This window comes from Apium graveolens, chromosome 2 (genome assembly GCF_009905375.1).
Source record: "Apium graveolens cultivar Ventura chromosome 2, ASM990537v1, whole genome shotgun sequence".
Classification (NCBI taxonomy): Eukaryota; Viridiplantae; Streptophyta; class Magnoliopsida; order Apiales; family Apiaceae; genus Apium; species Apium graveolens.
Window position 1 is genome coordinate 209,418,232 of NC_133648.1, and position 5,823 is coordinate 209,424,054.

Here is a 5,823-nt window from a genome sequence, read left to right on the forward strand (position 1 = left end):
TTTTTATTAATTTATTAATTAATTATTAATTAATTTATTAATAATAGCTTACTCCTCTTTTTTGTAACAGCAGGAAAGCAAACGGCAAGAAGAAACAATTTTTTTTTTGCAACGGTCAGGTGCCAGGCACGTGTAGCGCACACGGGGGGGGGGGGGGGTATTGCGCATTCCGTGAATGCGTTACACACTATTGCGCATTTACGGAATGCATTACACATGTAAATGGCTCAACATTGTTGTAACGCATTACGGGAATGCGTTACAGACCTTGTAACGCGTTCCTGCAATGCGTTACAGCCCGTGTGTCCACATTAAATTTGATTTTTTGGGAGTTTCGTAACTCCGTTTTGGGCGTGCAATATATCGTTGGATTCGTTTTTCCGAGACGGATCTAATGGAGTGGTCAAATATTTTAATATATAAAAGTTTTGATCTGTTTATATTCCCTAAAGTGTTTTAAAGCATGTTTTAATTGTTTTAATTGCTTTTAAATGCTATAATAAATCCATACATCATTATATCAATGTGTGACATGATATTACTTGCATGCTTGTTTATTTATTTTTATATATGCGATATATGCCTATGTTTACCATGCGATGATAGATTTAGGTGAACTTAAATCAAAATAAGGCGTGCTCTAGAAAATCTAGAATATGAATCGTTTCTTGCCTTAACAATAATATTATGAATACAATCATGAGATTCTTGTGTTTATGAAACACGTAATTAAATATAAATTTTCAATTTTGAGAGAAAGGATGAGTCTGTCAAAAGCAGATTTTGATTTGTAAGAAAGGGGTATTAAGTGATGCCTCTTGACAATGCTCCCCCCGATCTGGGAATCATCTGATTATCGATTATTGATTTGAAATATTTAATTTAAAAGGAAGAATCTCTTTATAATATGATTATGATTGTAACATAATATAATCCCTCTAAAATTAAATAATATCAAGTAGTAATTGGCCAATGACACAACGAGCTTGTGTCGGTCAAAGCCTTCCAACATGGTAGAAAGAAGTTCTTATTTTTCAATCATTATCGATTCGTGCTACAGCCGAGGGATTTGATTTCGAAATAAGAAATAACATAAGATGTAATTGACAAGAGTTGTCTGCCTATTGAGCATCACATGACGTTTCGTGCTACAGCCGAGGTTGTGTGATGGAATGTAGGATCCCTATTCCCACTAGCATTATGAATGCTTAATTTTTCACTTATGGGGGTTGTATAAATTAGATAAACTAGTGGGAACCACTTATGAATAAAGAACCGATTCATATAGTGTTTTGAAATGAAATTGAATATTTTCTAAGTGTTATTATGTGTTCATCATTTACAGATTTACTATATACGTTATGTCTTCTGCACTATCACTCCGGAGTATACTAGATGCTCACAAGTTGACTAGTCCTAATTTTGCTGACCGGCTTCGAAACTTGAGAATGGTTCTCAGGGTTGAGAAGCTGGAATATGTGCTTGACTCACCTAAGGCTACTGAACATTCTAACGATGCACATAATGATGAACATGTTGTGTATCATAAGTGGATAGATGATGCAAATGTTGCTCAATACATCATGCTAGCTTCCATGAACATTGAGCTACAGAAGAAGCATGAGCATATGGATGCTCACACTATCCTTATGCATCTACAAGAGTTTTATGATGTGGTAGGGAAGACAGCTCGATATGAGATATCGAAGGAGCTGTTCAGTTGTAGGATGTCTGAGGGATCATCTGTTAATGACCATGTACTTAAGATGATCAATTTGATTGAACGTCTTGGACAACTTGGTTTTGCCATGGATGGGGAGCTGAGACAAGACTGTTTGCTTCCACTGTAATAAGATGGGGGCACTGGAAGAGGAACTGCAAGGTTTACTTTGCAGAATTGAAGAGGAAGAAGAAGGGTAGTGAGACTACCGCTTCTGTTTCAGGTATGTTCATGATTGAAGTGAATATGTCATTAAATCAAATTTCTACTTGGGTATTAGATACCGCCTGTGGTTCTCATATTTGCAATTTGTTGCAGGGACTAAGGAGAAGTAGGACTCATGAGGAAGAGGATATGATTCTACGGATGGGAAATGGAGCAAGAGTTGCTGCTGAAGCTGTAGGATCATTTCATTTACATATGCCTACGGGCAAGACTGTTGTTTTTAATAATTGTTATTTTGTTCCCTCAATTGTGAGGAATATTATTTCTATTCCCATGTTAGTCCTGGCTGGATTTTCATTTGTTATTCAGAATAATAAATGTTCAATTTTTAGAGATAACGTTCTTTATGGAAGTGGTATTTTAAATAATGGTCTATATGTATGTGACGTAGAGCATAATTTACTACAAATTAAACATATTAATAAAAGGAAAAGGGATGATGAAAATCTCACCTTTTCGTGGCACTGCAGACTTGGTCATATTAGTAAAAATAGACTGCAGACATTACATAAGGAAAGGTTACTTGACCCCTTTGATTTTGAATCATATCCTACATGCGACTCTTGTCTATTGGGTAAAATGACCAAATCTCCATTTAATGGACATGGAGAGAGGGCTACAGATTTGCTAGCATTGGTACACACAGATGTATGTGGACCAATGTCTACGCAAGCCATGGGTGGATTTTCATACTTCATTACTTTCATAGATGATCGATCTAGATTTGGATATGTGTATTTAATGAAACACAAGTCTGAAGCCTTTAAAAAGTTCAAAGAATATAAGCATGAAGTGGAGAAACAAACCAAACATAGTATTATAACTCTTCGATCAGATCGAGGTGATGAATACTTGAATGGAGAGTTTCTAGATTATCTCAAAGAAAATGGTATAGTCTCCTAATGGATTCCTCCATATACTCCACAGTTGAAGGGGGTATCTGAAAGGAGAAATCGAACTTTGTTAGACATGGTTCGGTCCATGATGTGTGATAAGTAGCATTTTATACCACTTAGAACGTCTTAAAATGGCTTAAATTGGTGTCTTGAAATCAAGTATTTTGTGTATTTGATGCGTTTTTCTAGTGTTTATGCATTTCAGGGTATTAGTTGCATTTCGGGGGAGGAATCATCAAGAATAAGCCTTGGCATGTGTTCACCATTGCGGGAGGAAAGGAATGGGCAGATTACGGCAAAGAAACGGAGCAAGCCTGGATTTTTTCCAGTAGAGGCCTGCGCGCCCGCGCAGCAATGCTGAGCGGCCGCGCAGCAATGCTGAGCGGCCGCGCAGCAACCTGCAGGGTCGGGGAAAAAGATAAATTATTTTAGACTTCTACTTCTGTTTGGCTTCCAACTTCTATGTAATCTGAGTTTTATGGGACTATTATATAGGTAGATTTGAGACGTTTTCACAGAGAGTATTAAGGGGATTATGTTTTAGATTGTGTTTTACGCAAGAAGCGAAGGAGATAAGGAAGAAGACCGATTTAGCACACTGCAACGAAGAGAAAGCATATTTTCTTGTGATTCTTGTTTCGTTGTAACGTTGGATGCTAGTTTTCTTGCTTTGACTTATTTACTCTTGTGACGTACTCTGTTTTAATATAATTAGTTTAGTTATTATTTTCTTGTGTTTGTTTATCATGATTTCATATGAACCCATGATGGCTATAAGTTCTATTATGGGCTAATCGTGATCATGGGGTTGCAACGGATTTATTATGGAATTCTTTAGTTAATTGTTTAATAGTTTAGTGTGTGATGATTGCATGATATCTAGTATTGGTTGTGCGTATTCGTCTTATGTGCGTCGCGAACTATAAGATAGGGTGTTAATCTCTTGTGAAGCGACGGTGGATCTTGAGATTTAGAACTTGCCATGCTAGCATAGGTTCATGTACGTTGTGCATGATTAGTGGGTAACTCTAACAGTTTTATTTGCCCTATATAATCAAAAGGAATAACTTGAGCTTAAATCGTTGTGTTGTCAATTTCTGTAGACATATAGGAACTCAACATAATTGATGACTATTCAACTTCTATCTTAATTGTGGATGCTTGGTAGAATGGTATTAGTACAATGAAAGTTGGCTTTTATCAGTTTCGTGTTATTCGATTAATATCATCACTGTCACATGCTAAAGGTAATAACAATGGCTATAGAAGGAAGTAATAATGAAGTTGTGATCTCATGAGTGTTTTATTATTGATAAATTGAAGTGTTAGTTAAGTGGTTAATTAAGTAGTTAATTATAGTTAATATTTAATCAACAATTTTAAGTGTTATTATCTTAACATTGAGAAGTAATCATACATTGGTGAGTGAGTTTAATTAGACCATAATTTAGTCTGAGTCTCTGAGGGAACGAACTAGAAAGTATTCTATATTACTTGCGAACGCGTATACTTGCGTGAATATTAGTGCGTGTTTTCGCCCTAACAAGTTTTTGGCGCCGCTGCCGGGGACTCGGCGTATTTGTTTAGTTTATGTACTTACCATCATTGGTCATTAGGACTCAGTGATTAGGACGTAGTAGTTACTTACTCTTTTCGGTTGTGTTTCAGGTACTTTAGCAAGCGTTTATGCAAACTCGTTCTCGTGCTCGCAAGAGGACTTTAGATACAGCTGAGGAGACAGACGAAGTTCTTGATATTCCGGAGAAGTTAGATTTTGAGGATTCGGATTCAGGAACTGAGCAGAAAGAACCAGTAAACATGGGAGATCGTATTGTTCAAGCTGATCCAGCTCTTATGGATTTTTCTCGGCCTAAAATTGATGACATTCAGTCAAGCATCCTTCATCCGGCTATTCAAGCTAACACCTTTGAAATCAAGCCGGGCACTATTCAGATGGTGCAGAATTATGTTTCTTTTGGAGGAGCGGCAACTGAAGACCCCAACATGCACATAAGGAATTTTGTCGAGATCTGCAGCACTTTTAAGTATAATGGCATGACTGATGAGGCTATCAAGTTGAGGCTTTTCCCATTCTCACTGAGGGATAAGGCTAAAGACTGGTTACATTCTGAACCAGCTGGGTCCATCACTACGTGGCAAGATCTTGCGCAAAAGTTTCTGGTGAAGTTTTATCCAATGGCAAAGACTGCTGCTATGAGGAGTGCTCTTACTCAGTTTGCGCAGCAACCTACAGAATCTATGTGCGAGGCTTGGGAACGCTACAAGGAAATGTTGAGAAAATGTCCACATCATGGAATGCCGGATTGGATGGTAATCACAGGTTTCAATAATGGTTTGGGGGCCCAATCTCGGCCCATGCTCGATGCAGCAGCTGGAGGCGCCTTATGGGCTAAAAGCTATACTGAGGCGTATAATCTTATCGAGACGATGGCTGCAAATGAGCATCAAAACCCAACTCAGAGGATGACGACGGGCAAGGTAGCAGGTATTCTGGAAGTTGATGCAGCCACCGCTATTGCAGCCCAACTCCAAGCGCTATCAATGAAGGTTGATTCTCTGGCTACGTATGGAGTTAATCAAATAGCTATGGTTTGTGAGCTTTGTGCAGGTTCTCATGCTACGGATCAGTGTTCTCTTGTCAACGAATCTGTTCAGTATGTGAATAATTATCAGTGACAACAGCAGCCTGTGCCAGCGACCTATCATCCTAACAACAGAAATCATCCAAATTTCAGCTGGGGGAATAATCAGAATGCTATTCAGCCACCATATCAGCAAGGAGTGAGTAAACAGTTTAACCCACCTGGATTCCAGCAACCACAGCAGTATGCTGCAAGGCAATCATATCCTCAACAAGGAAGTGCAGCTGCACCTACTAGTGCTGAGTTTAAGGAACTTAAGCTGTTGTGCAAGAGTCAGGCGGTTTTTATCAAGACCTTGGAAAATCAAATTGGTCAATTA

At 38.2% G+C, this 5,823-nt stretch overlaps 1 non-coding gene across 1 annotated transcript; it reads right to left on the reverse strand.

Moving 5' to 3' along the window:
- Window positions 1-5,052: 5,052 nt before the first annotated feature.
- Window positions 5,053-5,159, reverse strand: LOC141709550 (small nucleolar RNA R71). The gene has a single exon (XR_012570119.1). It is a non-coding gene; the product is annotated as a small nucleolar RNA R71 (small nucleolar RNA).
- Between the last annotated feature and the right edge of the window lie 664 nt (window positions 5,160-5,823).